This window comes from Hemicordylus capensis, chromosome 5, assembly GCF_027244095.1.
Source record: "Hemicordylus capensis ecotype Gifberg chromosome 5, rHemCap1.1.pri, whole genome shotgun sequence".
In the NCBI taxonomy this organism is placed as follows: domain Eukaryota; kingdom Metazoa; phylum Chordata; class Lepidosauria; order Squamata; family Cordylidae; genus Hemicordylus; species Hemicordylus capensis.
In genome coordinates this window covers 230846464-230871895 of record NC_069661.1, presented here as the reverse complement: position 1 = coordinate 230871895, position 25432 = coordinate 230846464, and the positions used below count along the sequence as shown (strand labels likewise).

Sequence of the window (25432 nt, the reverse complement as noted above, 5' to 3'; positions counted from 1 at the left end):
ACCCAACCATTGTGGCTGGGGATGATTTATTATTTTTATTATTATTTTTACATTTATATCCCGCTCTTCCTCCAAGGAGCCCAGAGCAGTGTACTACATACTTGAGTTTCTCCTCACAACAACCCTGTGAAGTAGGTTAGGCTGAGAGAGAAGTGACTGGCCCAAAGTCACCCAGCTAGATGGGAGTTGTAGTTCAACAACAGCTGGAGAGCCAAGGTTGCCTGCCCCTACTATAACGCATGCTTCCTGGTCAAGGGAGATTTTCATCTGGGGTCATTCAGAAAGTATGTCTAGTCTGTGGTTACTTTTCTACACATGTATTGACTATATTTATAGCCCATCTTTCAGCCAGAATGGCTCCCAAGGGAGTTTACAGTAAAAGTAAATGTAAATAATTCACAATTTAAAACATTCACCTCTAAAATATATATAAACCACTAGGTAAAAGTCTAAACCAATGGCAGGAACAGCAGGACAATCAAATTAGGACATCAGAATAAGCAAAAATACAGCAAAAGTAACTTGCTTCATCTAACTGCTGAACACACAGTGAAAAGGAGCATCCAGGGTCCGTTCCCCCCCAAGAACAGGGGCCACCATAGAAAATAAAATATAACTTTGTTCCTTGTTAAGGACCACCTCCAGGACCACCTCTGATCTAATTAAAGGAAGTTCTTCACTTCCTTTAACTAGCAGTGGGAACTCCATGCTCATGTAGAGCTCTGAACTGTGAGTTCTTGTTATACTAGCCTGGCTTTGGGAAATACTGCTGCTTTATCCTAGATAATTCATCTATAACCACCTATACACTGTGATATAAGACCATCTGTGGTTTTTAATTGAGCATTGTGTGAATTTCCTCTTATTCTAAACTCCCTTGGGAGCCACTCTGGCTGAAAGACGGACTATAAATATAGTCAATGGGTATGTAAGGAAGCAACCACAAGCTAGATATTCTTTCTGAATGACCCCAGATTAGGAACATAGTAAGCTACTTTATACTGAGTCAGACAATTGGTCCATCTAGCTCTGTATTGTCTACACTGACTGGCAGTGGCCCTCCATGGTTTCAGGCAGGGGTCATTCCCAGCCCTACCTGGAGCTGTCAGGAATTCAACCTGAGACCTTCTGCTCTTCAACTCAGCTATGGGCCCATCACCTAAGAAGGATATCTTACAGTGCTCACATGTAGTTACCCATTCAAATGCATACTGAGGCAGACTCTGCTTAGCAAAGCAGACAATTCATGCTCGCTGCCACAACACCAGCTCTCCTCCCTTGCCTCCCTTGACCTGTAAGCATACATTACAGAGTAAGGCAACCCAGCCTTTTACCACCCTGGTTAAAAATAAATGGGTTGAGGTGTCAGTATTGATTCTGAACTGTAATCTTGAGCAGGAACCCAAAATCAAATGTGTTATGAAACCAGCTGGGACACAGCCATCTATAACTGTGATGGTGAATATTACTTTACTGTCAACTATCAGGGGAGTATGAGTATGAGCAGGATGGAACAAATCAAGGAAAAACCTCAGCCAAACACGGCAAACCCCACCCAGCAAAATTTAATTTCACAGTTATTTTCTGAAAGGTTGTATTTCATAGCTATGAGGTCATAACTGTGAAATAAGATAGAATGCTTGCTGCCAGTCTGAATAGGATTTGAAACTTTTGTGACTGTATGTTTGACATGTACAGAGAATGTTTTAATGAAGCAAGTACATTGGTTAAAACTGCCCATTTTAAAAGTTAAATGCATCCATTCAAACTAGCAGGGAGAGCAACTTGGAAAGGAGGAACGGAAGCTGACTGTGGGGCAAGTTAACTCCTGTTCCAACAGAGATAAACCGAGATCCATTCAGAACATTTTCCAATATATGTAAAGAGCCCTGCTATTTTTGACACGGTTCCGAATACTATTCTCATTAAGCAGCTAGGAAAAATGTGTCACTGAAAGGAACTATGATAGCATTGGCAGGCCTGCCCAAAAGCTCCCAGAGGCTCAGGGCAAAACAAAACAGCCAAACTGACACTTATCTCTTGCAAGCATAAAGTCCCAATACCCATTTAGGACACGACATACATTTTGCTCTAATAAACTTGACATGTAGCCCAGAAAACAGGAAATACAAAAGCAAGTGTCTCATTGCTAAGGTGGGTAGAACTGCTGTGCTGTTTTGGTATGGTAGTATTTCAGTTTCCTAGTCCAAGCGTTTCCAGGTCCCCAGATGTTGCTGGAGTACAGCTCCCATGTCTGAAAGCGATGTGTCTAGGCATGATGGGAGTTATAGTCCCTCAGCATCTGAGGATCCAACATTAGGAACCCTGGACTAGTCCACTTAACCTAACTGCAAGCAAAACAGAAACCTGGTTCAGACTGTCGTTTGAATCCAGGTTTAATGTAGGTTACTGGCATTCTTGTGATTGTATGAACCCATGCCAAAGCAGGAATCTCATTTTGGGCCGTTGACCATCTTGATATGGGTTCGCACAATCACATGAATGTTGGTAGCCCACATTAAACCTAGATTAGAATTATTGTGTCAGCCAGGCCACAAGTTGGCCCTCTGATCTAAAAAAGATGATATATGTTGTAAAGATGAAATGTCGATATTAAACAACATTATATCTCTGTATTTTGAAACTAGTGGATGGAGACTGTTCATGCTACTTTTCCTCTTCCCTTCCAAATAGAAAATAAAAGAATGGGGAGAGAGGTGGAAGGAGGAAGAAATTGAAACTGCAACAACTCAGCCAAGAAATTACACACACATTCATATGTGGGCATGATCCAGAAGACATTAGCCGTGCCTGGGTCCTTTTGAAATCAACATAACATAAATCAGTATTACTCAACATTTTTTGAGTCATGGACCGGTACATTCTTTGTACGCAGTTTCCCAGACCAGCAGTTAGTAACAGGGTCTCCTCCACTCGCCCCCACCCCTAGGCACCCCCCCCAAAAAAAAAAAACAATTTCAAGCCTGGAGGAATGCCACCAGGAGCTCTCTAGAGCTCATTTCTAGGCAGGCAGCCCTCGCTGCTGGGATAACACTCATTTAGCTTCCTCAAAATAAACATTACCGCAGCCGCGAGGGGCTGCCTGCCTAGAAATGAGCTCTGGAGAGCTCTCGGCAGCAGTGGCCCCTACGAGTTAGAAATTGTTTGAGGGGGATTAATTCCTCATGGACCAGCACTCAACTCCTCACTGACCGACACCGGTCGACGGACTGGTGGTTGAGAAACACTCACTTAGTTATTTATTTATTTATTTATTTATTACATTTCTAGACCACCCCATCCAAAGGCTCTGGGCGGTGCACAAGTTCAAAAAAACTTAAAATCGAACACCATTTAAAAACACACTGCTTAAAACAGTATAAAAACAAATTTTTAAACAATTCAGAACCACTGAAAACCAATTAAGATACTTTAAAACCATTTAACTTATCTTATTGAGTTTAACAGGGCTTAAGTATGACTAACTTTTCCTGAATCAGACCCAAAGGCTTTACACATAAACACAGCACAGCATTTTAAATACAGGAAAAGTATTTCAAACTCTCCCACCTCCTTCTGTTCCAAGGATGCTTGCCTTTCCATCGATCCCACATACCAGGAGGCTCAACATTTCCCAAAGTCAGATGTCCATTTCCTTCCTTCACTTTCTGTGGCATATTTCCCCTTCCCCAGCTGTCTACATGTGCTATGAAGCTCCTGAAATATCAGCATAGCATGAAAGCTACACACTCTGGAACACTACAAGACCTTCCTATTGTTAGTCAAGCAATGCTTGAGTGCAGAAGAATGGTGAGCGGAACAAAGGTCCATATGGATTTTTTTTAAAGTTTACTTCCTTTCCGGAGGTTTAAATATAGGTCTAAATGTGAGTAGGAATCACTCTTTTACTAAGAGAAAAGCTTCCTAAACATGGGCCTGGAGGTTGCTGTTTCCTCCTGCATCAGCATGACACATTGCTTGGCGACTGAAACAATGAGTAAGATGAGAATACACATATACATTCATTCCTAGATCTCTGTCTGCTGATAATGTTCAACAGACCTGCAGTCTGTGTATTGTGTATGCACATACAGATCTGCATGCATATGCAGTTATTCACACATTGCTTTCAGTGCACAGTTGTACACTTCCTATCTGTGTCCTGCATTTGAAAGGGCCTATATCCATGTTGCTTTAAACATTTTAAAAAAAATAAATCAGTGCATATACAGTCATTCACACAGACACCTGTATGCATGTATAATGTAATGTCTGAAGAAGTTTAATGCATTTGAAAATCCCTCCCTCGCGCGCGCGCGCGCACACACACACACACACAGTTTTCACATGTTCAGGATTGTCCTGGAAAGTCTAGGAATCAGACGTCCCATCCAGAATTTGAGAAAAGTGTCATCCTGGATATAAAATGTCCAGGAATTTGAGTGAGAAGATCGCATTAAATGAATTTTACACATTTTTCAAACAGTCTTGCACAAACACAATTACTGGTAACGGGGGGATGTAGAGGGGCACAGTTTTTCTGTTACTCCGGGAAGGGAACATGATGACTTCCTAGGAGGGAATATGTATATGAGGGTGGGCAAAGGATCCTGGGATCTGGTCCACTGTGACAAAGGATGCCCTTGTGATGGCAGACCTGGTCAAAGCAGTCCAGGAACCCCCCCATACACTCCTGCCCCTGTGTTGGCTTGCCAGCCAGGGATTATTTATTTATTTATTTGTTTGTTTAATTTTTATACCGCCCATCCGAAATGGCTCAGGGTGGTTTACAATTAAAACAGAAAACATTAAAAACAATTAAAACAGAGATACAAATATAAATACCAATTTAAAACAACTTAAAGAACAATTAAACTATCAAAACAATTAAAACGCTGAAAACCAGGTTAACATTAAAACAATTAAAAACTGATTAAAAACCCTGAAAGGCCAGGCCAAACAGATGGGCTTAGCCCTTTAGCCCTTTCATGAAAGGGCCAGTCTACTGGGGAGGACCAGAGATTCCAAGAGCTTTGAGTCTCCATTAGACTGCGCCCTCATGATTTAGGGCATCCAACTGTAGGAGGCCCCATTGATGTGCGGGCCCTGGTAGATCTGTTTAAAAACAGAACTCAGTCTTTGCCTTCCCCTCGGCACTCAACCTCCTATAGACTCCCAAGGAGTCCAGGCCGTTCCATGTGTCTGGCTGTTTCCCTGTGGACTCAGTCTTGCAAGATCATGCATGGCTACTAGTACACATTCAAATCTGATGGGCTGGAACCAGCGTTGCAACATATGCAGATCAGCCATCATGGGGAATCACAGTTGAGCCTCTATTTTAAGTGATCCCCAGCAAGCCAGTTGGCTGTACTGGGCAAAAATCAACATGCATATGTGTCAAGGGGTGACCAGACTGCCAGAGTGAGTGCTTTTACTCCTGCTGTTCACCAGTCACCGCAACCTGGAAAGGTATCAGTGTGCTACCCTTCTCAGGGGATTGTGTGGATCTAGCAATGGGACTGGGCAGTAACAGCCTTCTTGCCCTGTCACACTCATGAAAGAGTGGTCTTTGGGAGAAGGGGCATCACCACACATTATTAACAATTTAGCCCTTGAAACACCATCCCAGTGTACCCCAAGACAGTTCTTCTCATGAGCAATGCCATAGTGTGCATGCTTGCACCCAAGGGGAAGGGCCTGGGCCCTCCTTCCTCTACTAATTTGTACCCCCCAAAAGAGCAGAACCACTCAAGAATTCCAGGAGCTGCCTTTCAACCCAGACCTTCAGTATCACTCCCCTGGCATATGTTATCTTGGTTGGGAAACAACTGGGTTGACTGGTTCATGGTGCCACCAGAATTTCATGTGCTTGTACAAAAACGTCTTCATCGCTTCATTTGTGGAGACCTGTCCACAAAGTGCTTGTCTTGTCATCCCATCCCCTTTTTCTACAGATTGCCGGGGGCAGGGGTTGGACATAGTGGAAAGCGGGCATCCCCCGATGTAGCTTTGCCCTTTGACATGCTTCGGACATGGCAACATGACATCCCTGTTGCTGGGCATTGCCTGGAGGAGTGCAGAGACAGTAGGAGGGAATGGGGCAAGGGCTCAGAGAGGCGGCCAGTGAGAAATGTGGCAGGCATAGAGTTGGAACATTTCTGTGGCAACAGCCACAGCACAAAATGCAGGTTATGATGGCAGCAGAATTCGGACAACATGATGGCACCTCCAAACCTGAGATATGAGTAGCAAAACTCACGACAAATCCAAGGTTCAATTCACGGTTTGGGGAGTGAAACCTCGGGTTGCTCTGGTGACGAAACCATGAAATTGAATCTCTGCCTCCTTTGGCTCTGGTTTGGCATTCTGTGTGATGGCAGCCGTGATCTCTCGGATTCCACCCTGCTTTGTGGTACAGAAGGGCCTGGTCACAATGTATACATAGCCAGAACTAGAGTGTGCATGGACCTATTGTTGTGGTTCAGTTCAAATTCGGACCAAATTCAAAACGAACCGCTGGTGCGCAAACCAGTTTGGTCAAACTGACCACCTAGTCTGTTCAGTTGGACAAGTTCCAATCTGTTCAGTAGTTTGAGGGGCTATGCTTGTAAAGGGGAATCCTGTGAGGATTCCTTTTTAAAAGAAAAAGGGAATCCTGGCTTTAAAAGGCATCTAAAGGGCAGCCAAAGAGGGCACTTTTATGAGTAGATGTAAGGTGCTTACCAGTCTGGTGCTTTGCCAGCATCTAGCCCATGTGGTGACAGCATGGTTCTGAAACTGACCTATCCTCCAAAGGCCAGGTCAGTTTTGGAACTGATTCGCCCTTTGTTTTTGTTACTATAGATGTTGTAGCATTGTACACTAATATACCACAGGAGGCAGCTTTTGATATTATCAAAAGGACTTTGGATAAGAGAGAGGAATAGCACCCACTTATCTCATTCCTAAGGAATGGGTGATAGCTCTCAAAAGAAAAAACCCAACTCCTCAGTTTTCCCAATATATTTACTGGCAAATATCTGGAGTAGCAATGGGGTGTTGTTATGCCCCAAACCTGTTTATGGATTGTTTTGAACAGAGACATATTTGTAATAACAATCAATTTATTGAGAATATAACTATCTATGAAAGACACATTATGCAAAGACCAAGCTCCCTTGAGAAGTCCATAATGCTGGGGCAAGTTGAAGGAAAGAGAAGAAGAGGACAACCAGCAGCAAGGTGGATGGACTCAATTACAACAGCAATGAATGCACCACTGAGAGAACTTAAGAGCAAGTTGAGGACAGATCATCCTGGAGAGAAGCTATCTATGTGGTCAATAAGAGTGCACACCGACTTGACAGCATTTAATCAATCAATCAATCAATCAATCAGATGATATCTTTATCATTTGGACAGGATCTGAGGAAGATCTACACCATTTTGAGGCATTTTTAAAAGGATGTGCATTCATCTGTTAAGTTCAAGTTAACATAATAAAGGAGGGAAACATTTTTTGGATGTGGAGGTGAGTCTAGATAAGGGGAAGATTGCAAAAGACCTATATAGAAAACCAGAAAACGTCAATTCTCTTCTTTGCTATGATAGTCTTAAGGGGCTGGGGATGAAAACTAACTTACCATATTAACAGATGCTGTGTTTTCGTAGAAACTGTACCACCATCACTGTGTTTATCACCATAAAATGAGAGAGTCTCCCATGAACAATCCCAAAACAATTGGTGGTTTGGATTTGGTGGGTCAATTCACTTGTGGTAGGTAGGTGCTCGGTGTGCAGAGGTGCACCTAGGTAATTTTGCAGCCTGGACCTAAAGGCCTTTGGAGGCCCCCCACCCCTGCCAATTAAGCATCACCATGCTCAGCCGGGCAAACACACCACCTGGGACAGACTAAAGAGGATTTGGGGGCTCCCAGGGGCTGTGGGGGCCCTGGAATACAGCCCAAAAGTCCAGGAGTAAGAGAGTCTCTGTTGGTGTGTAAGAACTGTGTTCAATGTGACGCTTTCAGGACTTAGCTTATATCGCAAAAATATAAATTACAACAATTTTTCACAGGCCAGTCAAAGGGGGTAGTATATGCAATTAAATGTCCATGTAATTGTTATGTATAGGGGGAATGTGTAGACCTATCAAAACCAGAATTATGGAACATAAAAGTTGGGGGGGAAGTTAGGGATAAAAGAATGCAAGCTTGTTTAGTCAAACATTTTATAGTACAGAATCACACAGTGGAAGATATGCCATTCTGCTGCATAGAGGAAAGCCAGTAATAAATTATTTAATAAAAAACTCTTTTGGATTTTTATGCTTAAAACATGGACACCCATTGGTCTTAATGAACAAATAAACTGGATGGCAGGACAATAGAGGATGGGGATACATCTCATTCAAATATCTATCTATCTATCTATCTATCTATCTATCTATCTATCTATCAAATTTGTACACCGCCAAACCTTTGTCTCTGGGCGGTTAACAATAGCATAAAACAAGTTAACAACATATACAAAAAACTTAAAACAATTTAAAAATTTAAAAATAACCCAGAGATTAAAACCTAAAAAAATTAGGAAGCTGAGAAAGCTTGGGCGAAAAAATCGGTTCTCAGGTATTTTTTGAAAATTGCCAGAAATGGGGAGGATCGTATTAAAAAATATATAAATATGTTATATAAGGTTGTGCTGAGAGGTTGTCTATAATAATGATTCGGTAAGATATTCAGCTCTTGAGGATACTGTATTCCCTTTTGGGTTTTGCAGTTTAACAGTACACACCATGAGTGTACCTGCCACCTAATGACGCAGTGGGGAAATGGCTTGACAAGCAAGCCAGAGGTTGCTAGTTTGAATCCCCGCTGGGGAAACACCTATATCAGGCAACAGCAATATAGAAAGATGCTGAAAAGGCATCATCTCATACTGCACAGGAGATGGCAACGGAAAACCCCTCCTGTATTCTACCAAAGACAACCACAGGGCTCTGTAGTCGCCAGGAGTCGGCACCGACTCAACGGCACACTTTACCTTTACCATGAGTGTACCTGGAAAATGCTTTTAGAGTATAGGAGTCAATGTTGCCACTTCCTCCTTATATATGGTTTATGGAAAGTATGTACTAACTTGTTTGAAGGATCAGGGCCCTATGAGATCTAGGTCATTGACTAACCATGTAAATGATGAGAACACCCAATACTATCTAAACCATGCTACAGTGAGAACAGACCCGAAAAGAGTAGGATGAACTACTATGAGTAGATTTTGCAATAACTGCTGGGGCTGCAACTTGATGTGGTATTTTATATATGTAGATTTTTAAATTCCATTTCACACGCCACTTGGAAAAGACATTCATTTTTATCTAAGAACTGTATTATATCATGTGTAGTGGGGATATGATTTGGCATTTTGTGAAGAATTTCTCTTTTGAATATTCACTTGAAGAATTTCATCTGATACCATATTTGGGAAGGACATACCCATATAGGTCTCTCTAACTTATTTGGGTTTAAAAGAATCTTTATAGTAATTTTGTTGTTTTGATATTATTACATGTAAACATTATAGTTTATATATTAATCAGCTGTGATGGGTATTTTAATAATTTTTTAGGGTTCTTTGTTTGGTCTGAACATTAGGCCTGTGTGATGTGGGAGAACTTTGCTTCAGGGACTATTTTGGAGGTTCTACAGAGTCCCTGATTAGCTTCAGCGCCATTTGGTCCTGCTTCAAGGAGTGGTGTGGACAATGACTACAACCTCAGAAAAGACTACAAATCCCAGGAGCCCCACTCCATTCCTAGGGCTCCATGGGGAAAGGTTAAAAAGTGTCTATTTAAAGGTCAAGCCACATAATGTGGCTGCTTGCTCCCTTGCAGTGGGAAGCCGAGAGAAAGCCTAGAGCCTTTTCTCCTCATCTCTGCTGGTCCTGATAAGTAATTTGAGGAATAGGGATGAGAAGTGGAGGGGTGTGGAGCAAAGCTTCAAAGGGTTAGACAGTTTGGCCCAATTTGCTTCACTTCAGCCTCATTTTGCCCCCTTGGCTTTGCTTGAGGTCAAAGGGGGTTAATGTGGGTCAAAGAAGGCCAAGCCTAAATGGAACTCTGAAGCTCCACAAGTCTTAGCAGCCACTCTACTTTGTTTCATCTTAAGGCCATCTCTATGGAGTGGTCTCTGGTTGACTGGACAGTTCACACATCAATTTTTATTATAGTACTTTTTACAGATGAGAAAGTGAAGCAGAGGGGCTAGTTGACTTGCACACCAGGGATATGGGAAGTGGAAGGCTGCTCAACTTCAACAGATTTGACTAATTCATAAAACACAATTATACTCTTCCCAGGAGAGCAACAATTCTCTTCTACATTGCTCATCAGTCAAGATCATTCAGTAAGGCAAATTCCACATCCTGTGAACCTTCCAGCTGGGAATTTGGACTTGTGACAGTTCATTTCTATTTTGGTTTTATTGTCATCCTGACGGCTAAAGGTGGTTCACAACACTAGGGAACAAGAGGCTGAGAGAGATTCCTGCCTGCAACCTTGGAGAAGCCACTGCCAGGCTGTGTAGACAATACTGAGCTAGGTGGACCAATGGTCTGACTCAGTATATGGCAGCTTCCTGTGTTCCTAATTCCTGTGTCTGTTACAAGCCCTGACTTGTGCATTGTTTACCATGTTTGTTATTAAAACAAGATTTAATATGGGTTAATTGCACTTGTGCAGCTAGCATGAATAAACAGACAAACTCTAGAGAGTTAGGTTTTGTTGACACATGTTCTTTAACCATTTAATTACACCCCAAAACACAACCATTGCAGCTCCATGTCTGCAAACAAAAAACCATGTAAGAATATTTTTCCTTACAAGTTTTTTTTAGACTTTTTAGTCTTAAAAAAAGAAAGACAGACAACCAAGGGGAGATATAACTGAGACTTATAAAGTTGTTCATAGTATAGAGAAAGTAGATAGAGAATTTTTTCCCTCACATACACACAACCAGGGGATGCCAAATGAAACCAATTGGCAGAAGATTTATGGACACCCACCCCACTAAAAAGTATTGCTTCGCACAGCATATAATTATTCTACGGAATCTGCTATCGCAGTGTGGTTGTGACAGATTCTAGAGATGTGCATGAAATGAATTTTTTTATTTGTTTTGAATTTGAATCAAACTCTAATCTGGTCAGAACATTCGATTCAAATTCTAATTGAATTCAAATCTATATGACCCTTTGGGCACCTTTTTTTAACCAATCAGGGGGCCTGAATGGTTTTTTAAAGGGGGCAAACGGCTCTCCAATTGAATTCGAATTGAATTGCCTTTTAAAGGGATGGCTCAATTCGAATCACTCTAATCACCCAGATTCAATTTGAATCAATTTGAATTTGAATCCATTTGCACATCCCTAGTAGATTCCATACACTTAAAAGGGGATTTAAGAGGGAATTAGACAATTTTATGGAAGACAAGTCTATCAAAGATTACAAGCTTTAATAACTAAATGCTACCTCCTGGTTCAGAAGAAGGATGCCTCTGAACAGCAGTTGCAGGAGAGCAACAGGGAGAGGTATCAGCCTCCATCTCTGTCTTGTGGGCTCGCAGAGACATGTGGTTGGCCACTGGGGGAGCAGGATACAGACTAGATAGGCCTTGGCCTCATCCAGACTTGGCCTCATCCAGTAGGACTCTTCTTATGCTGTTTTGTGACCAAAGGCCAACTCATTGTGATGTATGACATCATTGTGATGCACAGGGGAGGAAAAACAACATTGTGTGCTTGCCTTAGCCAAAAGTGTTCTCTCAAAATAGCTTTATTCATACTCCCAGGATCCAAACAAATACTTATCTACTCCCCCACCCCCAGTTTATCCACAGCCATTATAGGATTAACCCACTCTGTATGTTCCTCCACTTTCACAATCACTCCCGACTGCTCCATTAATGGCCACCTTTTCTCTTAATGTAACAGGGATTTTTCGAGTGGTGTGTACCACTGGAGGTACCTGTGGATTTGTTTAATTGAACAGTAACCTAGTAAACATACAAATCCTTGAAGTACATCTCTGTAACTCCAAAAAAATCATTATTCTCCTATCAAATCAACTCATGGTACCAGATTTAAAATACTCGACGAACAAGCAGAACGTTGATGGTTTGAATCCCCGCTGCTACTATATCGGGCAGCAGCAATATAGGAAGATGCTGAAAGGCATCATCTCATACTGCATGGGAGGAGGCAATGGTAACCCCCTCCTGTATTCTATCTAAGAAAACCACAGGGCTCTGTGGGTGCCAGGAGTCGAAATCGACTTGACAGCACACTTTACTACAGCAGCTGTAAAATACCTTAAAATTTGCAAGTCTTACAGATATTTATAACAAAATCAACTGCCCTTTGCTTCTCCAAGTCATGTGATTCTAAAGTCCCATTAAAAAGATCCTAGAATTCCATCAGGGCACACATTTATTTATTTTGTGAACTGTTGTCTTAAGTCTTACACATCCTTGCAAAATGATTAAGTCTTCCACACTTCCCACATATTTTTCCATATGCTGGGGGAGGAGGGGGCTTATATTAGGATAACAAGATTTCCTTGCTCCAGGATACTTTTGAGGACTTTCTTTACAACTTTGAAGATCAGGTTTTAATTGTCTTGACACAGCCTTACTTGGGGAGTCACTTGTTTCTCTACAGTCAGGTCCTTTTAGATGTTTAACTGCCACTTCTGCTCTACAGATGTCCACTGCACATTCAAGATGTCCACTGCACATTCAAGATGTCCACTGCACATTCACTCTCTCGAACCATAATCTTACTCTTACTCTCTCTGATCTTATTCCACACACAGTACGATCCTAAATTAGCGACTCACACAACTGGCCACACTCACAAGTCTGATTTAAACTTTAAATCAGCCACACAGGGGTCTCTGTTTTCTCCTTCACGCTGTGATCTTGCGATGAACTTCTGTCTCTCATAGGTCATCTTCCTCCTAGGTGCCCAGTAAGTGTGTGTGTGAGCACTGCAAGATATTCCCCTCAGGGGATGAAGCTGCTCTGGGAAGAGCAGAAGGTTTCAAGTTCCCTCCCTGGCTTCTCCAAGATAGGGCTGAGAGAGATTCCTGCCTGCAACCTTGGAGAAGCCGCTGCCAGTTTGTGAAGACAATACTGAGCTAGATAGACCAATGGTCTGACTCAATATATGGCAGTTTCCTATGTCCTATGTTCCTAACAACACTTGAATCTTTTGTTTATTGGCTTCATCATCAAACTGAAAAGTATTAAATACTTCTCTCTGGCTTCTTCTCCAGCAATATGTAGAAACAATGCTGTCTGTAATATTCCAAGGTTGTTCTCACACATACCCTAACCCATGCTAGGCAAGCCCAGCCTGGGTTAGACTGCGTGTGAGAGCTACAGGGATCGGGCCAGATTCCAGTGGGATGGTGCTGCCTAGCCCCATTTTTAAACCCAGCTCTTAGGCAGGGTTAAGGGCTCAAGTGAGCCCTTAACCCAGGCTTCGGGATTGTGTGTTCATTTGAGCTATATTCAGCCCCAGTGGACACAGAGACAGGTGTCTAGAGCCAATCAGGGTAGAGTACCCATCTCCTGGGCGCCCACCCATCATAGAGCACCTGTCTCCTGTGGGAATCCCCCAATGCATTGTGCACGTCGCACAGTGTATTGTGGGATATCCGGAGGCCTCCAGAGCTCCACCCAGCACGGATCAGCTAGGAGTGTAGTTCTCACTCCCAGAAACATGTGATCGCTTGTCTGGGGGTGAAGGTAAGTTCAGCCAGCCTCCCCACCCTACCTGCCACCCCACCCACCCACTTTGTTGTATGAATGACCTCTCCATTTTCCTTGTCTGCTCCACCAGCAACCTAATACAATTCAAACACTTGTTTCCACTTGCTCCAGCTTGCTTTCAGCTACATCTCCTTCATTATGAACCCCACTGCCTATTAAGATAACCACAAGAGGTCTGTCTGAGGGTGCTGGCAGTTTGTCTGAAGGCAACTCAGAGGCAAGCCTTCAATATAGCTGTCCCTGAGCTGTTGAACACACTCCCTGTTGCAATTAGAGCTGCTCCATCCTTGATGGCTTTTAGAAAATAGCTGAAGATGCACCCATTTAGCCAGGCTTTTAGTTGAATGTTTACTGCCTCTTTGTTTTAAATTGATTTGTATGTCTTGATTTTTGTTAAAATTTTTGGCTGTTTTTACTAGTTCATTTCATTCACTGCCTTGAAGCACCTGTAGTTCGCGGTATACAAATGTAATTAATAAATAAGTAAGTTTCTGTCCAGCAACAACTTATCTGGAGGTTTTACTACAACTACTAGGACAACTATGCATATTTATATACCGCTTTTCAACCAAAGCTTTCACAGCGGTTTACACAGAAAAACAAACATAAAGAAAGTACTCCACCCCTGATTATTTTATACAACCCATAATTCCCGTGGAGGAAACAGTAAAGCTAAGAGCTAGTTCAGTCTACAGACACATTTGTGATTATCCTGGACATTACAAATACTAGGTGGTTTTTGTCTCTCTCATTTAAGGGGCTGTGTTCACCTTCTGGTTTATTGCTCTTGGGTTTTTAATATTTGCATTTTTCTTTAAAATCATATCTATAATCCATGTTTTAAAAGCAGTGAAAAGTACCTTTCAGCTGATAAATATCACAGCAGCCAAAAAAAGCAATGAACATCCCACCCACAGCAATATAATCTAAGAGGAAGGCACTAAGCCATCCTTTTCAAAACCTTCATCTGTCTCTTGCTAGCTACTAACTTGATTGTGAAGCTTTGAAGGCCAGTGAGTCGGCCGCAGCTGGTTTGCAGTTATTTTCTGTCTCATCTTGAGCTGAGCCATCAACCACTTTTATGGATGCATCTGTCCCGAGTTCATCGAGACTTCTCTTGCTAGCGCTGACCTTAATCTGTTTCCTTTGCCCTGCATAAGTGCTGTATCTGCTACAATAGATACAGGCAAAAGAAGTTCTTTTCTGCCCGCTTAGCTTCCGCAAGTTCACATCCAGTGGAGTTGTCTAGGGCTGTGAGAGGGCTAGTACATGCCCCTTCCTGCTTGAATCCAAATTTGGAACCTTCCAATCACCCACTGTGATATTTAAAATCACCTTTTTGCAGATAAAAATCTCTCGAATTTGGGGCGAACTGCAGAGTATACTAGGGAGGTGTCCAGCAACTCCTCCTATGGGATCAGATTAGATCACTTTCCGTTTGTGACTCCTGAGGATGTGGACCAGCTGCTTCAGAGGTACTTCCTACCCCCTGTTCTCTTGACCCTTGCCCAACTTGGCTCATTTCATATGCAAATAGTATTATCAGAGACGGTCTGGTACATATTATAAATGAGAAGGCAGGATGCCTCCTTGACTCAAGGAGACTATTATTGGACCTTACTTGAAGAAACCTGCACTGGATCCCTCAGAGTTAGCCTATTACAAACTTGTCTCCTATCTTCCACAGTTGGGCAAGGTGATTGAGAGTGGGGGTGGCCTCTCAGCTCCAGGAAGTCTTGGATGAAACAAATTATCTAGACTAGGGAGGTACAAGCCGGCTCAAGGTCAAGCAGGCTTGCACTCAAACTGGCCTGCCTTGAAGGCTCACGCTCGAGCCGGACCGGGCCCAGTTTAGCTCGAGGTCGAGCTGAACCTGCCGGGCAGGGGCCGGTTTGGGTTTTTTCTTTTTTTCTTTTTGGAAAAGATAGCAGACACCACTATTGCAGGGCTTTGTGGGGTGCTGCTGCAGCCTCATAGGGGGCCTCCTAAGGTCTCTCCTCCCCCCGCTGGCCTCCGCCTGGTCTCAAACAGCTCATTTCGGGCCATTTTTGGCCTGATCCGGGCCTCCGTGCACCAGCGGTGGCCATTTTGGAGGCCATCCCGCATGCACACTGGCCATCTGCATGCTCGGGTCATGATGGTCAGTGCAAATGGCCAGTGTGCATACGCAGCAGCCTCCAAAATGACCACAGCCAGCACACAGAAGTCGTAACAGGCCAAAACCAGCCTGAAAAGGGCCATTTGAGACCAGGCAGAGGCTGGCAGGGGGAAGGGGGACCTCAGGAGACACCCCCCCCCGGCAGCAGCACCCCCAAAGCCCCACAATGGTGGTAAGTTTGCCATTTTTCCAGGGGGGATTTTTCCATTCCCACCCCACCCACCCTCAAGCTGGGCCTGAACCAACTGGGACTTAAGCCGGACTAGGACCAGCTCTAGTGTGCACAGAACCGAAACAGACCCAGGTCTGTCTGAGTCTGGTTCTAATCAAACCAAACTGGGTTTTCCAGTTTTGTGCATTTCAAACTGGCTTTCAGGCAAGCGATGGGGTGAAGACTGCCTTGGTCAGCCTGATGGATGATCTCCAATTGGGTATTGACAGAGGAAGTGTGACTCTGATGATCCTTTTGGATCTTTCAGTGGCTTTCAATACCATCAAGCATGGCATTCTTCTAGGTTGCCTGAGTGAGTTGGGATTGGGTAGCACTCTTTTACAGTGGTTCCATTCCTATCTCTCTGGCAGATTCCAGATGGTATCACTTGGAGACTGTTGCTCTGCAAAGCAAGAACTAAAGTATGGAGTTCCACAAGGCTCCATACTGTCTCCAATGCTTTTTAACATCTACATGAAACCACTGGGAGAACTCATCAGGAGGTTTGGTGCTGGGTGTTATCAATATGCTGCTGACATCCAGATCTGCTTTGCCATGCTGACCTCATCAGGAAATAGCATATCTACCCTAAATGCCTGCCTGGGGGCAGTAATGGGCTTGATAAGGGATCAGAAACTGAAACTGAATCCAAATAAGACGGAGGTACTGACTGTGTGGGGTCAGAGCACAAGAGATGGTTTAGATCTGCCTGTTCTGGATGGCATTACACTACCTCAGAAAGAACAAGTACATAGGTTGGCAGTGCTTCTGGATCCAAAACTCTCTCCGGTCTCTCAGGTTGAGGCAACGGCCAGGGGTGCTTTTTATCAGCTTTGGCCGCTACATCTGCTATACACATTTCTGGAGGGAAAATGACCTTAAAACAGTGGTACATATGCTGGTAACCTCCAGGCTTGACTACTGTAATGCACTATACATGGGGCTGCCTTTGTACATAATTTGGAAACTAGGTGAAGAATGTGGCCGCCAGACTGGTCTCCAGGATAACCTGAAGAGAAAGACACCATATAACCCTGATCTTAAAAGAACTGCATTGGCTGCTGCTATGTTTCCAAGCAAAAGACAAATTGCTGGCTTCTCTAATATATTTATCTAAGGCATACCCATTGCTAATCCCATGCGTGGCAGCTCTTGCGAGATTTCGCGAGCGAGAGGAGGAGGAGAGGAAGGCAGCCGGCCAGTGAATGAAAGCAGCAGCCAGAGGAAGCGGACAGCCACCGGGCGGGGAGAGGAAGCAGGGGCCAGGAGAATTAACTAGGGCCGAAGGGGCGGGGAAGAACGACTGAAGGGATGGGGGGAGATAGGGAGAACTAGGGGTGCAGATGCTGTGCACCAGGTCAGCTAGTTACCTATAAAGCCCTTAACAGCTTGGGTCCAGGCTGTCGATGAGAGTGCCTCCTTTGTCATGAACCCTCCCACCTATTAAGATCATCTGTGGAGGTCAAGTTACAGCTACCACCAGCTCGTTTGGTGATGAAAACAAACAAAAATCCGGGATCAGCCTATGCTGCTACTTTTAAATAACTAAAAGGTTTCCAGTTGCCAGAAGTCCTTTGAATCGGAAGTAGTGAAAAGAGTGTAGTGCACAACTGGATTAGAGGGAAAACACACTGGCAATCATGCTGGAGCCCAATGAATATCCATCACAATTAAAAACAGTTCATGCAGCCAATTAATCAACATGCATAATGATGAATAAACCAGGGGCATAGCTAGGGGAGAGGGGGCCCGTGTTTGCCCCTCTTACAGGTGGCCCCTTGGAGTGAGGGAGATCATGAAGGAAATAGGGAGGGGTAGAGCTGGGGGGCCCTCAGGAGTTGGGGGCCCGGGTCCTTTGAGCCCATCTGCTCAATTATAGCTACACTCCTGGAATTAACAAAAAGATAAAGCACACCCACCCAAGTCCCAATGACTATTGGTTACTGGGCAGCAACTGAAGAGCAGTTTCTGTCATAGTCTGGTTGCTTTGTGCTCACTGTGCTTCTTCTTCCTGATGTCTCTCCCCTCCCAGCTTTCTCTTCAGCCTCTTCTCCCCATTCAACTGTCACCAACTGACTTTTCCTCCCTTCGCTCTTTCTCAACATTCTCTGCCCCTCCCTCAACTTGCCCGGCATTCCATTACATCATAGGAATTGGCATTATGTCACTCTCTGAGCCACAAACAGCCCATTGGCTATGTGGCATGGTGTCTGTTAAGTGTTGCTAGTTGAACTGAATTGGAAAGAACTAAACAGTACTGCACTGGATGGAAAAAGGGTCTGACTTGGTATAAAGGCAGCTTCCTATGTTCCTGAGGATCCATTTTGAAAGCGGGCAAGCAGGCAAGTCAACATTTGATATTCAGGCACCGCAGTATCTTAGACCACCCATGCCTGTATCTGCCTGTATCTATATCTCTGTTACCACATTTTTCTATGTATTTAAAACAATACAGCCAGCCCTCATAGCTTTCTGTCAGAAAATATAGACTCTTTGAAAATCTTTCCATTCCACATCCCCCCTCCCACAAATGCTGAATCATCCTCTAATGCAGGATATTCTATGACTCATTTTAATTTATTTATTTTTTTACACTTTGGTTTCTTTGGCTCATTTTGCCCAGTAGCCACCTCACTCCAATTTCTAATGCAAAGAGAGGAGGAAAACAGATTATGGACAAAGGCATATTGCACTTTAACAGAGCCACTTGGTTCCAGACCATTGGGTATTGTTTTTCACAATTAATCGGAAGGGAAAGCAGCGTTGCTACTAGAGCAGCTAGAGCGGGGAGCAGGGGAAAGACAAGACAATAAATGTCACACAGACCCTCAGGAGTTCTGTAGATCCTAAACAGCTTCCCCACCCTAGGGATGTGCGAGCCAGTTCAGAATCAAGCCAGCTCGGCTCAAAGGCTCGCCCTCAAACTGAGTGGGAACTGGTCCGAGAGCGAGTTGAACCAAGTCCCTACCTTGCGAGCCAGCAAAATGGGTATAGTGGTAAAGGAGAATCTGGCAAGGATTCCCCATTACAGGTAAAGGGCTAAATGTGGGAGAGGGAGGGAGCCTTTTAGTCCTTTTCCTTTAAAAGCAAGCCATGGTGAGGACGGCGGAGACAGCAGTGGGGGCTCCTTCCACACCCCTGCCGGCCTCCCAAATGACTGGTTGGCCCATTTCAGGACCTGGTGGTGGCCATGGTGGGGTGGTGGTGGTGGCGGCGGCGGCGGCGGCCATGGCAGGGACAACAGAAGGGGCAGTGGAGGCTCCTTCCACCACCCCGCCAGCCTCCCAAGTGACCAGCCGGTCATGCAAATGACCAGTGAACATGCACAAAGGTCTCTAAAATAGCCTCCATGCCTGTGCACAGGCCTGAAATGGGCTGGAGAAGGCCCAAACCAGGCCGTAGCCAGCCCTGGGGACTTGGGGGGGAGGCCCTGTGGGGACCCCCATGGCTGCCACCGCCACTGAGCTGACTTGTAAGTAGTTTTACTCCTCTCCACGCTTAGGGAAGCCCCCCGTCCTCACTAATGGTAGGCCTTTGAGTCAGTCCGAACTGGCTTGATTCGAGTTCAAACCAGGGGCCAGTTTGGATGGAGCAGAAATGAGCCAAGATGGGGCCAGAAGAGCCGGCCGACTGCATTGAGGCCGGTGGGGGGAGGGGGAACAGACACTTGTCTGTCCTCAGCCAGAGCTGGGTGGTGGTGCACAGATATTAATTTCTGCCTCATATTTTAGTTCTACATCCAGAAAGTGTATCTTATCTACTCCATATGACATCTGAAACTTAATAGGAACATAGGAAGGTGCCTTCTATCGAGTCAGATATTTGGTTCATCTAGCTCTGTATTATTAACCAGACTGGCAGTGGCTTCTCTCCAAGGTTGCAGGCAGGAATCTTTCTCAGCCCTGTCTTGGAGATGTCAGCAAGGGAACTTGAAACCTTCTCTTCCCAGAGCAGTCCCATCCCCTCAAGGGAATATCTTACATTGCTCACACATGTAGTCTCCTATTCAAATACAAACTAGGGTGCACCCTGCTTAGCAAAGGGGACAATTCATGCTTACTACCACAAGACCAGCTCTCCTCCCTAGGGTGGGTCATATTCAAAAATCCTTTAAAATCTTCAGAACCCCTTCAAATGAGAAAGATATTTTCAAGATATCTCTTGCATGCTCCAACATACTTAACAAATATGTTGTCCTTCAAGATGTATAGTTGTTCAAAGTGGTTCTTAAATAAATTTGCCAATTCTGGGGCTATCTATGTCCTCAACTTCATAAATGCCACAATGCCAAAATAATAATTCTTTAGGAATTTGCCTCAATTTTCCATCTAAAAAGGCAGAGGGCATCATTTGAAATCAAAATTCTAGAAATGCAATTCTTAATGAAGCAAGGAAAAACCTTGTAGATAATGAGCACATTCATGATTAACTTTAAATAAGAAACAACAATAAGAAAATTTTGGAGTCTTGATTAATTCCATATCCTGATAGGTTTCATAAATCCGCTCTCTTAACTTGTTTCCATTTCCAAGATTATTAAAACAATCATGTGACAGACCTTTGGAGTGTAACAAATCCAGATAAAATTTTACGCAGCCAGCTTTCTTCCTTTCCTCACTAAAACAGAGCTTGGAAAGGTGACATTCAGGCATTTCCCAAAGTCTCTTATAGTACATTAAAACTGGCTTTATGGATCTAGTTTCTAAAGGAAGCCCAGTCTCAGTTCTAAAGGCAGCTGCGGTGCCAGGGGGTAATGACAAAACATTCCACAGGAACTTATTGGCAGAGATCCAGCTCTTTTTAAACATTTGGGTTTTGCCCCCAGATTTCAATCCCATATTGGGCAATAACAAAACTTGGGCAATAATTTTCCCAACACAGACTTTTATGGCTGGAGCCACTAACCTGCCTCCCCTAGAATAGTAGAACTTCAAGACAGCTCTAGTCGACTTTAGAGCTGCCAATTTTATATTTTGCCACTGTGTTTTCCATGTGCCTCATCTAAATAGATACCCAGATATTTAAAGGAGAATGTTTGTCCTATTTCATGTATGCCCATATTCCATTTATATCTGACTGGGCGTTTGCTAAATACCATCACCTTTGTTTTAGAATAGTTAACTTTAAGAAATTCATTTTGACAGTATTCATCACATTTGTTTAACCCAACCTTAGTCAGAGTTTGTGGGGATCTCACTAATAAAAGGTCAAGAGTTTCAAAACTAACTGCAGGCCTCTGTTCTGACAGATATAGAAGTGCTTACTAGCGATACTTATGAGGAAAATGCACCCTGCATATATTGTACTTTTAAAATTGCTTCCTGTGGTTAGTGGATGAAACTTGGCATTGAAAAGCTTTTAGTGCTTTTTCTAAGCCCGATCCCCATCAAGTTACACTTTGAAGCATACAGAATTTCAGTTGTTGGGCAGTGAGTGAGTATGTTGTTAACAATCTTGTTAAAGTATCTTGATTGTTAAAGTATCAATTGATAAAGATTGTTAAAGCATCTTGTTAACAATCTCTAAAATGTTAATGGAAAACTAAGTATCACTTCATACATTATTTTCTCCAACACAGAAAGTAGAAGGGGTAATTGCAGAGAAGAGAGGTCTTCTCCTTATAGTCTGACACATCATTTCCTGTAAGGTGCACAAGAGTGATGTTCCTATGCCTCCAAATTCAATTAATGAGCCAGGAAGCAAAGGAAACCACAATTCCCATGCACTGGAGTAGAACATGGTGCTCCTGGGCATGCTCAAGATTATCTGGGCCAAAAGAATGAGTTCTACAAGGTGTCCGTCTGCTGTGACAACTTCCTGCTCCTTGTTTTCCCCACTCTGGTACATTTGCTTGAGGTGGAAAGAACTGGCAAAGAGAGCTGGCTGGTTGCCAGTGCCATAATATGGTTGGTGAGGGTATCAGCAAGGACTCCAGCAGAGAACAAGACCAGAAAGGCTCACTGGACCAGAACAGGACCACAGACAGATCACTGGGAGAGAGCCAGCTGGAGACTAGGCAACACACCAGGATGTTGCTTCGTTGAGGACTTGGAGCTAACTGAGGTCTTATATAGTCTGCCATCAGACTATATATCCAGCCAGCTCTGCCCCCTCTGCAGAAGCTGTTGAGATTTAAAGGGGCCATGCTTTACTTCTCAGGTGCTGATTCCAGCAATGCTGAGGAGTTCCCTATACAACTGGGAGTTCTTAGGAAAAGTCAGAGGAGGAGGGCAGGCCCACTTCTGCAGGCCACATGCATGCAACACCCTGAGGTTTATTTTCCAAGGTGGTGGTTTCCAAGACTCCTTATGGGGGAGAGTCCATGTGCTCTCCTCCAATAACAGAAGGTCTAACTCATGGGCCATGACAGCCCACATGTTGGAGGAGGGTTGGGCTTCAGCTACACTGGGAGTAGGATTTTGGTTTCCACACTCCTGAATTCACTTCCTCGCTAAGCAGGTTTGACTCAGGCACAAATATCAAGAAGGTGATATGGGTAGTGGCTTGCCCATGTGCCAACCTCTGGAACTTAGGACTTTCAGGTCAACACAATACCTTCAGTTGCATCACAGGAATAAAACATCAGAAGATGCTGCAGTCTCCAAAAAGTAGAATTCAGGACCTATCCATCCATGTTGTTATAAACATGTTGCCTTTGCAAATCACAATGCCTTTTAAGACTCATTTCTTCAAAATAGGGGGAATTCAGGAATTTGCATTCATTAATGATGGCCTTTTAGGATTGACCATCAACAGTAAAGGATCCAGCAGTCAAGAAATACGCCGCAGACTTGTAGAGATGTGCAAATCGGCTCAACGTGGAACAGGTTTGACAATGAGCCGGTTTGGTTCGATGGTCTGGAGTTGAACCAAACCACTCCCTGTTCAGTCCAACTGGTCAGGGGTTCGTGGATGTGTTTTTATAAAGGTAAACACATTGACCTTTACTCCCTTCGGAGAAGTTCCTTGAGGTGGCAGAGGTTCCCCCTCCCCCCACCAGCCTCAATGCAGTCGGCCGGCTCTTCAGCCCATTTGAGCCTTCCCCCTCAACACTGCTGCCATTTTGGATGCTGCCGTGCCTGCACAATTGGCCTTTAAAAATTTTTTAAAGGTCCACGAACCTCCCCAGACCGGACTGAACCAGGGGGGTTCGAGGGGGTGCTGGACCAAACTGGGCCAGTCAGGTTCGAGTCCAATTCAGACTTAAACCAAACCGGGCCAGCCAGTTCCGTGCACATCCCTACAGACTAGCACTTGGTAGGGTTGCAATGAAAGCCTTGGAAAAGATATTTAGATGCCATGACAAAGATTAGAATAGTTTTTCCCGTGACACTCTATGGATGTGAAATACAGAAAGAATATTGATACTTTTGAACTTTGGAGCTAGAGAAGGTTTTTGAGGATACCATAGACAGACAGGAAAGCAAACAAATGGATAATAGAACAAATCAATCCAGAATTTTCACTCAAGGCACAAGTGACCAGGCTCAAACTATCATACTTCAGACACATTATGCGAAGACCCAGCTCTCTTGAGAAGTCTATAATACTGGGAAAAGTTGAAGGAAAGAGAAGAAGAGGATGACCAGCAGCAAGGTGGATGGACTCAATTACGACAGCAATGAATGCACCACTGAGAGACCTTAAAGGCCAAGTTGAAGACAGATCATCCTGGAGAGAATCTGTCTATGTTGTCGCTAAGAGTCGACACCGACTTGACGGCACTTAATCAATTATGGGTATTGATCCCATAATTCTCCACCCTTGGGAGCAGTGAATCCTCCCTCCACGATGGCCTATCTTGGCTGCTAAGAGAAGAAAACTTGCTGTATAGTGCCAGTGGCTGTGATGACTCAAGAAATTGGTGCTAGCACTTGTCTCTTTGAGGGAAACCAGTCACTTCAGCTAATGAGCTGTCACCACCAATCGCCACCTGTGTAACTGCTGTTAGGAAAAGATAGTCTGCTCTTTCTGCTGGGAGATATCAAGTAATGGCAGTCTCATTCCACAGATTTGCTCATTAAGAAGGGATTGTGTGTATTGGCTAATTTCAAAAACATTGCGGAAAAAGCGGGCGGAGGGGTGGACACATCTACCAGAGGCAAGATGGCTCCATCACACAAAACATTTCTGAAAAGCTATTATCTGTACAAGGACTTGGAAATATCTAAGCACCAATGCTTTGCATTCCTACCACGTAACATTTCAAATTTAGAATCAAACTAGAGCTGATCTTAAGCCGCAGTGTGCATTGGTTTTTAAATGAGAGGGTTTTGAGCAGCATCTTTTGAGAATGAATAATTCTTTGCTGTAAAGTTCCTGCACAAATGACCCTAAATACAACTTTATGATTCCAATCAGCATTTGGAGGATTGTATGAGCATTCAAGCCTTGCATGGAATAATTCTATCTTCTTATTTTTAACCTGTATTTTCAAGACACACAAGATATTTGTGGCCCCCTGAAGCAACGTTTTAAATTGGCATACCCTAGCCACCCATACACTGGATCTTGGCTACGAAGGGCTGGTGTCCCCCTCAATCTATTCTATCCAGGCCTGTGATTTGTTAAGCTGATACACAGCTAATTTAATGGGATGGCCCATTGAGGTCATCTGGAGAAGTCTGTCTCCAGTTGCCACCAGCTTGGCTGGCAGCCACACGGGGACAGGCCTTCTCAGTTGCCACCCCAAGATTGTGGAATGTGCTCCCTACTGAAATATGATCCTCCACATCTCTGGCAATTTTTTAAAAGCATTTGAAAACCCACCTCTTCACCCATGCTTTTTTGGCTTTTAAAACATTTAGGTTTTAATCTGTTTTGACTTCTTATTTATTTGTTTGTTATTTCTCTATGCAAGCCGCTTTGAAAATGTTTGCCGAAAAGCATTTCAATATATAAATATTTGTTGTTGTTTTAAAATTGTTTACATTGTTTTAAAGTTTTATGTATGTTTTAACTTGTATGTTATTGTTAACTGCCCGGAGACGAAAGTGGGCAGACCTGTTCAAAGAATACAAGCCACCCAGCATCTGCCAGCCACCTCTCATGCCTCCTCCCCCAATTGGCCAGATCCTCACTCCTGCCCTCAGCTGCTCGCCCACAGCTCACCAGTACCCACCTCACCACTGATCCACATATAGCCGACCTCCAGGGGATGGAAAGGAGAAAGCCCTCAACTGGTGGCTTGCTCTTTTCACCAGTTCCAGAAGTGGTGCATGCATATCCTTCATTTGCAGCCAATCCCGGGCT

General features: G+C 43.9%; 1 protein-coding gene across 16 annotated transcripts in view; it reads right to left on the bottom strand.

Moving 5' to 3' along the window:
• The window catches only part of DGKI (diacylglycerol kinase iota), a 427669-nt gene that overhangs the window by 345463 nt on the left and 56774 nt on the right, over positions 1-25432 (bottom strand). For 2 of the 16 annotated variants that reach the window (XM_053252325.1, XM_053252323.1), the window contains exon 1: positions 18100-18241. The exons of 12 other annotated variants lie outside the window; for them this stretch is intronic. The gene's annotated coding sequence lies outside the window, so the exon portion shown is untranslated. Of the gene's footprint in view, positions 1-18099; positions 18242-25432 lie in introns of those variants that run through there. 2 more of the 16 variants (XM_053252326.1, XM_053252328.1) reach the window with 2 other exon arrangements.